Source organism: Lissotriton vulgaris, chromosome 1_1, assembly GCF_964263255.1.
Source record: "Lissotriton vulgaris chromosome 1_1, aLisVul1.2, whole genome shotgun sequence".
Taxonomy (NCBI): domain Eukaryota; kingdom Metazoa; phylum Chordata; class Amphibia; order Caudata; family Salamandridae; genus Lissotriton; species Lissotriton vulgaris.
The window spans coordinates 1,145,199,121-1,145,210,842 of NC_141685.1; positions in this window are offsets into that span (position 1 = coordinate 1,145,199,121).

Below are 11,722 nucleotides of genomic sequence, written 5' to 3' on the forward strand. Positions count from 1 at the left end.
TCGCTTTACAAGGCAAGACAGGGCTAGAGACACCTTGGTGCCGCCACTGATTAGCACCTGTGCTACTGAACATTGCATCAACAGGGGGCCCGTGGACTACACCCAGAACGGATCGGTGTATGAAAGCGGGAACCCAAATGAGCCATGCACACGGTCCACACTGACAGCCTGAGTACGAGATGGTATCTTGCACGGTGAGTACACTGATGGTACATTGCGGACCGGGGTTGTGGGAGAGTCCTTATGACTGCCAACGAGACATGCAGGGCCATATTGGGAAAGGTACTCTGGACCCGCTGGTCATGAGGGCGGACAATACATGGGACAAGTGTGCCTGGCCGAGGAATTGAACCAAACTGCACAGTCCTACTGGACAAAACAGTAGAGATAGTCTCGCACACGAGGTCCTTATTGTACTGCACTACTACGATACGGCAGACACAAACGAATGAGGTTGTATTGAATAGTACTGCTGTTAGATTATGGCGGGGGGACAAGGGGGTAAAAGGGAATTATTGCGAATTTTGCATAGAGCACATGCGCCTGTCCACGTCCACTATGTGGATGGAGACGTGTGTACCTGGTGACACCCCCAAGTGGGTGCGCCCCAACTCAAGTTCTACTACTGGTTTAATTGTTGTGAAGGGACGGCTTTGGCAAAGTTTGGGCGCTAAAGTGGGTGGAGGGCGGGAATGGGAACTGGGAGTTCTTCGACTTGAATCACTGTGTCTGAGAAGCATGGCGACCTCCTTATTCATCAAATGCATTGTAACGGATGTTATACTCCATTTCAGGTTCACAATCTTTAGACGAGGGATAGAGCAAACTACAAGCATAACATACACGAGGCAGACACCTAGCAAGACACGGCAGACACTACACCCAATGCCGTGACACGACCTAGCACACTGAAATTTATCACGTGGAATGTAAGAGGCCTAGGCAACCCGGAAAAAATTCGGCAGATATTTGCATATTTTGATTACTTACACATTGACATAGCCTTCCTGCAGGAAACGCACATAGCAGCCAACAGCACATCTACGTTGGGTGCTAGATGGGCGGAATCAGTCACCAGCTCGAATTACTCATCTTATTCTAGAGGGGTCAGCATTTTAGTACGGAAGGGGGTACAATTTAAGATCTCAAGCATACACAGAGACTCTGAAGGCAGAAGCGTCATTGTGGTGGGTACGGTGAGACAACGACAGGTAGTATTGGTGAACACTTATGGCCCTAACATAGACGACCCAGGGTTCTTCAGGAAAGTGTGGCACACCATAGCAGATATCCAGGCCGACAATATAATATGGGGTGGGGATTTTAACATAGCGTTGCGGGACGGGCTAGACAGGACACTACACACGCCGGAACCACATCTTAAAGCGAGAGAAATGCTCCGAGATGCTATGGAAGACTTACAGATGGCTGATATGTGGAGGGTTCAACACCCAGGGGAGATAATAGCAACACACATAAATGCAGCACACAACAGCTGGTCTAGACTGGACTACTGGCTAGGCACACAAGATGTGATCTCATGGGTTACTCATATAAAACATCTCCCAAGAACGCTTTCAGACCATAGCCCTGTGCTCCTAGAAGTAAATATCACGAACTACGAGCCTCCGCCTTTCACTTGGCGTTTTAATGCGGCGGCATTGCGTGACCCACTGTACGTAGACACCATACATAAGGCAATCGTGGATTACTTTGACCTGAACTGCCCCACGACTGAAGACCCTTGTCTATTATGGGAAGCTTTTAAAGCCACAATACGGGGGTATGCATAAGTACATCCACGGGCATACTGAAGGAAATAAGGCAACAGCTAAAAACACGTGAGAGTGCCATACACGCATTAGAACAGAGATATACACAAACAGGGGACACTACAGTATTGGGAGAAATACAAGCTCTACTGGTGGAACATCGACAGTTTGCAGCTGACGAGCTTAAATATGTGTCCAAACGTAGAACTGCTAGAATGTACGGAGAAGGAGGCAGACCAGGCAGAGCCCTAGCTGAAAAAATTTGTTCAGGATGTGCGCCCCAACACATAACCGCTATACAAACCCAGACAGGAAGTGTAACGAGGGACATTAAGGTTATAACGGGTGAATTCATGGCTTCATATGGTAAACTATATGAGGCACGTCCGTCGATACCGCAGGAGGACCTACTGTCCTACATGGCAGATGTGGAAATTGCGTGGCTAGCTGACGGTCACAGGGAATACCTGGCTCGCCCTATAACAGTGGAAAAAGTCACGGATACTATCAAACGACTACCGAATGGCAAAGCACCGGGGCCAGACGGATTCGTGACGGAATTCTATAAGATGTTCGCGGACTTGCTTGCCCCACACTTAGTGAGACTGTATGGAGCAGCGCATGAGGCCCAAACTCTACCGACGTCTATGAGAAAGGCTCTGCTTATTGTGTTATTAAAACTGGGTAAAGAAGAGGATAAATGCGACTCATATCGCCCCCTCTCACTTATAAACGAAGATACGAAAATAATAGCGAGCTTATTGGCAGACAGACTTAAACCACTAATGCCCTTGCTGATACGACCTGACCAATCTGGCTTCATACCAGACAGATCTACTACACATAACACGCACACATTATTTGCAATAGCCCACTACCTGGCTCCAGAAATAAAAGCTGTGGCAGTACTGTTAGATGCGGCTAAAGCGTTTGACACAATAGACTGGCCCTTTCTTCACGCAGTTCTGTTACGCATGGGGTTTCCGCCTATATTCATGGGGTGGATTACAATGCTTTACACGAACTTAACAGCGCGCATTAGGATAAACAAATATGTATCAGAGCCAATTCCAATCTGTCGAGGCACTAGACAGGGGTGTCCACTCTCACCGCAGGGGCGGCTCTAGGCTCATGGTGGCCCTGGGCAGGGAGCGTAGGTAGGGGGCCCCGGAAGAGGGGGTCCAAGTGGGGCGAAGTGGAGCGTGGAGGCCAGTGAAGAGGGGGGGTCAGGGTGTTTGGAAGTGAAACAGAGCCGGAGGCCGCCAAATCCTTGCCAGGGGCCGCCACGCAAATATGTATCCATCCTTAGAAGATTATTATATAAAGGATATATATTGGCGTGGTGGCCTCTGGGGTTTGGTGGCCCTGTGCAGGTGCACAGCTTGCACATGCCTAAGGCCGCCCCTGCTCACCGATGCTTTTTGCTTTAATACTAGAACCCCTGGCTTGCAAAATTCGACAACACCACCATTATTCGCCCATACAACTCCCGACACGCCCCATACACATCTCGCTATATGCAGATGATATGGTACTGTACGTTAAAAATCCGGAACAGCACCTTAACCCATTATTACGAGAATACATAAAATTTGGTCAGCATTCAGGTTTACAAATAAATTGGGCCAAGTCCCTTATTTTGGCGCTGACGGATGGTACACACCCGACGGCCTTGGACTATCCACTAGAATGGCAAGATGAGCCAACAAAGTACTTGGGAGTATGGTTCCACAGGGACCCAGAACTGGTCATCCGTACTAACTACGGTAGAGTGATAGCGTCCTTAGAAGACAAGGTTAAACAATGGAATAAACTGCCACTGTCCCTGGCGGACAGAGCGGCGATAGTTAAAATGGTGCTTTTGCCTAAGTTCCTCTATTTATTCAATAATATCCCAATAAAGCCACCTGCGGAGGTATTCCGAAACATTAAAAAACTGGTGCTTAGTCTGCTCTGGGCGGGAAAACAAGCCAGGCTGGAATTGCACACTATGACACTGCCATATGCTAAGGGGGGTTTCAAGGTCCTAGATTTATATCTTTATTACCTATGCGCTCAGGCGCAATTTGCGCACTACTGGTACCACGAGATACCTTTCCTGACTCACGTGGCGGTGGAGGCAGGAGATGCAGACCCGATCCCACTGGCCAACATATTACCACATAAACTAATTAGATTACATGAACACGAAATTAACCCGGTTAACGCTACCACGGAAGCGTGGAGACTGATGGGAAAGGCAGCAGACAGCCTACCACTTTACGCACCCACGCTCCCGCTGGCACATCACCCGGCGCTTTCGGTCACGCAGGAACAGGTTGGAATGTATTTACTAAAGTGTGCTGGGATAGACAAGCTAGGCGACCTATACAAAGATGGAGTCTTCCAGACACTAGACAAATTAGAGTATATTAGTAATCCGACACTACTATTCACTTTTAATTACTACAGGCTGCAAAGGGCGGTAAGAGAGCACTTTCCTACTTACCCGGAGGAACCCAAGACCCTGACACCATTGCAGTTGGTACTCACAACACCCACGGCCTCCCACTTGGTATCGAAGTTATACACAAGCATACAAAAAGACATTGGAGGGAACACTGAGGGGGTGAGAGACAAATGGACCGCAGTGTTAGAGGAGCCACTCTCAGAAGACGAATGGACAACTACTTGCCTGCTCACTAGCATACTGACGCCAAATGGAAACTTGAGGATCATTCACTATAAATATCTGCACCAAATGTACTATACACCCCAGAGACTACACAGATACGGGTTAAGGGATGACTCCAACTGTGTTAGATGTAGACAGGAGAATGCAGACTTCATGCATTTAGCGTGGCACTGTCGCCGGGTGGCGGGTTTCTGGGAGCAGGTGATGCAAGCTTTAAACGAAATGCTTGGGGCATCACTTGAATGTAAGGCCAAGGTTTGTTTGTTGGGTATTGTTCCGCAACTGAAAGCGCACAGGCACAAATTTTGTGTGGTGGCACTGCTGCTGGCCAAACGGAGGGTGTCTTTGCATTGGAATAGCAGAATGGGACCGAAGGTTAAAAACTGTCTGGAAGATTTAACATATTGCCGAGACACACTGGCCACTTATGAGGAGGAGTTGCCGATCAGGTCACGTCCAAGAGACTATTGGATGTATTTACGTACCTATTTACTAGAACATGAAACGGCGCAGAATGACGATAATTAATTGCAAGGACTATGACACAGTACATGGAATGGAGTAATGGACTGTCAGTTTGAAATGGGGGGGGGGAGGATGCTGTGACACAGTGATCTTAATTCTAGGAGTTCTTTGTTTTTTACTGGTTTTGCTATCTTTCCAGCAAAAAATATACAAAAAGTAAGAAAACAAACATGATTGAATGCATATATAGCACAGTTCTACATTTCAAATGCTTCTTCCTGCAACGCCGCCGGTCCTAAGGATGTCGGCTGATGGGCCGTGTACAACAAGAACGTAATTTACGGACTGTACAACTGTGTAGCCGGCCTGTTACGGTTGTAGGCGCAAACATGTATATTATTTATATGAAAAGTGCAATAAACTTCTTACACCACAAAAAAAAAAAAAAAATTGCTTGACAGGGAAGAGGTCCCTGGTAGCCACCAGTCCCATCTGTGGCTGCAGCACCCAATGTTTCAATTGAATATAATGGAATCTCTCAATAGCGGTAAATGGAAATTGTGCAGCAACATTTAAGGGTCAGGACATCATTTCAATGGAACAGGTCAGAGATGTTAACACCATCGCTGCTGATGGTTTTCCCCTCCTGTGCTGCTTTCCATCCTTTCCCATTGTTCATGAGGAGCTGAGCTCGTCATCAGCACAGCTCAACCGTGCCTCATGATGAGCTGAGCTCGTCATGAGCATCGAAGGGGTTAAGGCAGCCCCTTGCCGCAATCTGTCAAACGGGAGTATGTAATGTTACAACGCGATCAAAATGATCGCGGTACGTTACATCGCTGTTGCTACAACGACTTGCGCTGGACTTAGGAATAGTATGATTTACTATTCCAACACAAGTCTACGTACAGTAGGGAAGGTGTTGGAATAGTAATTCATACTATTCCTTAGGTTAGAGCGCCATCCAGCGCAAGTCGTTGTAACGACTTGCGTTGTAATACCCACGATGCAATGCCCGTGTGTTAATGGATGCTTCCCGTCAAATGGGCCATCCGAGAGTGCCTGAGGAAATGCAGGATTATTGTAGATGGGTGTATACAGGGACGGGAATGTTCTTAGTTCATGGGTTTTAAGGACCATATCCCAGACTTTAAGTGTAGTGCCTGTAGGAGTACTTAGGTAAACATTTCTCGGTCGTTCTTGTCGGGGTTTCCATAGAAGGTCCTATATCGTGCAGCCCACCACTGTTCTGTCAATATGGAGCCAAAGCTTATTCGAGGCCTGAGAGACCTTTCAGAAATAAATCTAAGTTGAGCCGCTCTGTATTAAAATAGGAAGTCGGGTAAGGCCAGGCCCACAGAAGATCTCGAGCATGTTAGCAGACGGTAAGAGTCTAGCTCGGTCTCCCTGCTAAATAAACTGCTGGATCAGTGTACACAGTTCGGAAAAAGGTTTCCTATTTACTTTGTTGGGATAACCCTCAAACAGGTACAAGATGCGCGGAGTACCATCATTTAAATCGCAATTATACGGCCCATCCAGGTAAAGTAGACCACCGCTCACCGTTTAAGATCTTCATTAAATTGTTGCAGTAGAGGAAGAAAACTAGCTTCGTATAAGTCTGCCAGGTCAGGTGCAATTATAATACTTAGGTAAGTTATTTCCTTTTTGGCCTGTTGGAACAGCGAAGTCTTCAGTATCTCATCTAGTTCATTCAGGAGGGTTGACAAGTTAAGAAGAAAGAATTTCGAGAAGCTGACCTTAAAGCCAGACTCCAGTTCAAAGTTATGAAGCTCTAACTGTAAGGCCGGTAGAGAGGTTTGTGGAGAGATTACAGATAAAAAGACATCATCCACGAATAATTTGTGTTCTTCTAGCCCAAACTGGATTACTCGGATCTCACGGTTGGCTCATATCCTCACCGCCAGGGGTTCTATTCAAAGGGCAAAAATCATAGGGGACGTCCCTGCCTCATCCCCCTTGTTAAGTCGGAGGGATCAGAGATCATTCAATTGCCTAGCACCCAGGGTCTGGGTCTATGATAATTTGCTTGTCCCATTCTCAGAAAAGGGTCCCGAACCTAAACAAGCACAGCGTATGCATTAAAAAAGATCAATCTACACGATCAATAACATTCTCGGCGCCAAGTGCCAACAGGACCGCCAGGATTAATTTCTTATATACTTTTCGTATGAGGTGGATAAACCTGCGGTAATTGTTATGGGTCTAGCGACCCTTAAAGAACTCAGATTGTTGAGATCAAGTTCAAGTTCGGGCATTTGTATAGCGCACTACTCACCCAGAGGGTCTCAAGGCGCTTGGGAAGGGGTTCATTATTTGTCGAATAGCCAGGTTTTAAGTTCTTTTCTGAAGGAGATGTGGTTTTGAGTAAGGCGGAGGCGGGTGGGGAGTGAGTTCCAGGTCTTGGCCGCCAGGAAGGAGAAGGATCTTCCTCCCATGGTGGATTTTCGGATGCGCGGGACTGCGGCGAGGGCTTGATTGGACGATCTTAGTTGGCGGGTGGGTTTGTAGAAGGACAGTCGAGTGTTGAGGCATTCAGGTCCTAGATTGTAGAGGGCCTTGTGTGCGTGGGTGAGAAGACGGAATGTAATTCTTTTGTTGACGGGAAGCCAGTGGAGGTCTTTTAGGTGTCCGGTGATGTGATATTGGCGAGGGATGTCCAATATGAGTCACGCTGATGCGTTTTGGATGCGTTGGAGTTTTTTCTGTAATTTTGCTGTGATTCCGGCGTATAGTGTGTTACCATAATCCAGTCGACTCGTGACTAGTGCGTGGGTGACAGTCTTTCTTGTCTCGAGGGGGATCCAGCGGAAGATCTTTTTGAGAATGCGAAGTACGTTGAAGCAGGAGGATGAGACTGCGTTGACTTGTCTGGACATCGAGAGAGAGGAGTCTAGGATGAAGCCAAGGTTACGTGCATGGTCTGTGGGTGTGGGTGCCGTGCCCAGAGCGGAAGGCCACCAAGAGTCGTCCCAGGCAGAGGGGGAAGATCCTAGGTGTTTCATCCATTCGGCTACTTCTTTCATGCCTTCGTGAAGATTGGTTTTGGCGGTGTTGGGGTCTTTGGTGAGGGAAAGGATTAATTGGGTGTCGTCGGCGTAAGAGGTGATGTTGAGGTTGTGTTGGCGCGCGATGGATGCGAGTGGGCTCATGTAAACGTTGAAGAGGGGGGGACTGAGTGATGATCCTTGTGGTACTCCACAGATGACTTCAGTGGCCTCTGAGTTGAATGGGGGAAGTCGGACTCTCTGAGTTCTCCGAGCTAGGAACGAGGTGATCCAGTCCAAGGCTTTTCCTTGTATGCCAATATTGCTGAGGCGTTGAATGAGGGTGCTGTGGCAGACAGTGTCGAAAGCGGCGGAGAGGTCGAGTAGAATGAGGGCCACTGTTTCTCCGTTGTCCAGGAGTGTTCGGATGTCGTCTGTTGCTGCAATGAGGGCGGTTTCGGTGCTGTGTTTGGCTCAAAATCCGGACTGAGAGGGATCGAGGGAGTTGTTGGATTCAAGGAAGGCGGCGAGCTGGCTGTTGACAGCTTTCTCAATGACTTTGGCCGGGAACGGGAGGAGGGATATGGGGCGGTAGTTTTTAAGTTCAGAGGGGTCTGCTGTGGGTTTCTTCAAAAGGGCGCTGAGATCGGTGTGTTTCCAGATTTCTGGGAAGGTGGCAGAGTTGAACGAGCAGTTGATGACATCACGGAGATGGGGTGCGATGATGGAGTCAGCTTTGTTGAAGATGTGGTGGGAGCAGGGGTCGGTTGGCGAGCCAGAGTGGATTGAGTTCATTAGGCGGATGGTGTCTTCAGTGGTGATTGGGTTCCAGGCGCTAAGGTTGTTAGTTGGCGGAGTAGGATCTGAGGGGGGTGGGGAGGGTTGATCGCTGGGAGTATTCTCGAAGCTGTTGTGGATGTCGGCAATTTTGTTGTAGAAGAAGGAGGATAACGCATCGCAGAGGTCTTGGGAGGGAGTGATGTCGTTAGATGCTGCGGTGGGGTTGGTGAATTCTTTGACGATGTTGAAAAGTTCCTTGCTGTTGTGAGTGTTTATTTATTTATTTATTTATTATTACATTTCTTAAGCGCTCAGCTACCCGTAGGTTTCCCGGCGCTGGGTATATAAAACAATGTACCAGATGAGGAGGTAGTCAAATCAGTGAACTTACATATTAAAGAGCCAGGTCTTGATTCCCTTGCGGAAAGTCAGGAAGCACATTTCAGAACGCAAAGGGGGAGGTAAAGAGTTCCAAAGAGAGGGAGCCAGCAGAGAAAATGAGCGACCTCCCATTTTTGCTTTCTTGATGCGTGGTATCCTGAACTTATTCTGGGTAGAAGACCTAAGTGTGCGCGGTGGAAGATATTGCTGCACCAGAATAGATAAATAAGGAGGAGCTTTTCCGGTCAGGATTTTATGCATAAAACATAATGCCTTAAATTTGACCCTGTTCTCGATCCGCAGCCAGTGTAGGTTACGCATGTGGGAAGAGGCTGAGGATCTGGCGAGTAGATTACAAATAAGGCGAACAGCCATATTTTGTACTACCTGGTACTTCTTAGTGACCTCCTTACAGGCACCCAGAAGTAGGATGTTACCATAGTCCAGGCGTGAGATGACAAGAGCCTGGACCACAGATTTCAAGGTGTCAGCAGGCAGCATCCACGCGATTTTCCTAAGCCACCTGATGATGGTGGTACAGGTGGCAGAGACTTTCACGACGTGCTGCCTGAAAGACAATTGATTGTCCAGGAGGACCCCAAGGTTACGAGCAAAAGGAGTTGGAGTGGGAGAAGGGCCCATCTCCGGCGGCCAATGTTGTGGGCCCCAGAGCGAGATGTCAGAACCAAACAGAAGCAGTTCTGTTTTCTCCCCATTTAGTTTTAATTTGTGCTCCAACATCCATGCCGAAATCAGTTTTAGTCCAGCTTGAAGAGAGGAGAAAGGGAGGTGCTTGTTGGTGGAGAGAGAGTAGATGACTTGAGTGTCATCAGCGTAGGAATAAATAGAGAGACCTGCCTGTTCCGCCAAAAAAGCAAGAGGTCTCACATATAAATTAAAAAAAAGAGGACTGAGAATAGAACCTTGTGGGACACCGTGATTAGAGGGAAAAGTAGAAGAGACAGAAGTAGAGGAAAAGACTTGAAACGTGCGATTAGATAAAAAATTAGAGATCCAGGCCAGGGCAGCACCATCGACACCCACCTCTCTCAGGGTGGACAACAAGATGGAATGGGAGACGGTGTCGAATGCGGCACTCAGATCAAGCAAAATGAGTGCCACCGTCTCCCCGTTGTCCACTTTTTGCCTGATGGATTCTGACACACCAAGGAGAGTGGTTTCAGTCGAGAAGCCAGCCCTGAACCCGGATTGAGAGCCATGAAGAAAGTTAGAGGTTTCCACGTGAAAATTAAGCAGAGAGTTAATATGTTTCTCCAAAATTTTAGAAAAACATGAAAGTAATGAAATAGGACGAAAATTAGATGGGTTGTTAGGGTCTAAGTTGGCCTTTTTTAATAATGGGACCACCATAGCGTGCTTCCATTCGTTGGGCACGATAGCTTCAGAAAGGGAGGCATTCAAGACTTTCAAAATAATAAGGAGTAAGGTGGGATCCAGAGAGCTCAGGATTTGAGGGGGCATGGGGTCAAGTGGAGACCCAGATTTGATCTCCTGTAAATACTTTTCTAGAAGTGAAGGGGAAATGGGATCCCAAGCAAGAAGTTGGGAGGGCGTAGAAGTATGACAAGAGGGGGTGACAAGTGGGGGAGCACTTGCAGGTAAAACAACATGAGTGGACACAGCAGGAGAGGAGTTAAAGGTGTCATAGATCTTCTCGATCTTTTCGACAAAGAAATTGGCCAGAGCTTCACACTGGGGGGTATCAAGAATGGGGGCCTTAGGTACAGTAGATGCCCCTGACAGCTCCTTCACGATTTTGAACAGGGCCTTAGGTCTATTTTGTGCCGTAAGGAGCGTGGTGTTTGCAAAGGAGGCTCTAGCACTATCACATGACATGTGGTAGGTTTTAAGAGCGGCCTTATATTCTGCTTTCTGACCATCATCATAATTGGAGCGCCATATGCGTTCCAGTTTTTTGCATTTAGATTTTTCTAGACGAAGGACGTCAGTGAACCAGGGAGCAGGTGGATGAAGAATATGTAGTTTGTTCTTTTGCACTGGAAGACAGGAATCCAAAGCATTAGTCAACCAAGTGTTGTTGTCGAGACGATCCTTGAATGCTGATTTCTTGGCGGATCGAATCAGTTGGTGGTGTTTGCGGGTGGCTGCCTTAAGGGTGGCCATGTTGTCGGTGGTTGGGTTTTTTCTCCATGTTTTCTCCAGGGTGCGGCATAGCTTCCTGGATTTTTTGAGGTCATCATTGAACCAGGGAGCCTTTTTGCTGGCTGATTTGATCTGGTGCTTTTTCAGGGGTGCTAATTCGTCAGCACTGTGGGTGATCCATTGCTTGAGATTGGTGGCCGCTTGGTTTGGGTCCAGTGAGAGGGTGGGAGGGTTTTGGTTGAGTGATGTGAGGAGTTGGTCGGAGGTGATTTTGTTCCAGTTTATCCGAGGAATAGGTTGTGGGCGGTAGTGGGTCAGGGTGGTTTTGTAGCTGAAGTGAACACAGCTGTGGTCTGTCCAGTGGAGAGCTGTGGTGCGGTCGAAGGAGATGTGCTTGCTGGAGGTGAAGATAGGGTCGAGCGTGTGTCCGGCTATATGGGTGGGGGTGTCAACAAGTTGTTTGAGTCCGAGATTGGCCAGGTTGTCCAGAAGAGTGGAGGTGTTGCTGTCGTGTTTGT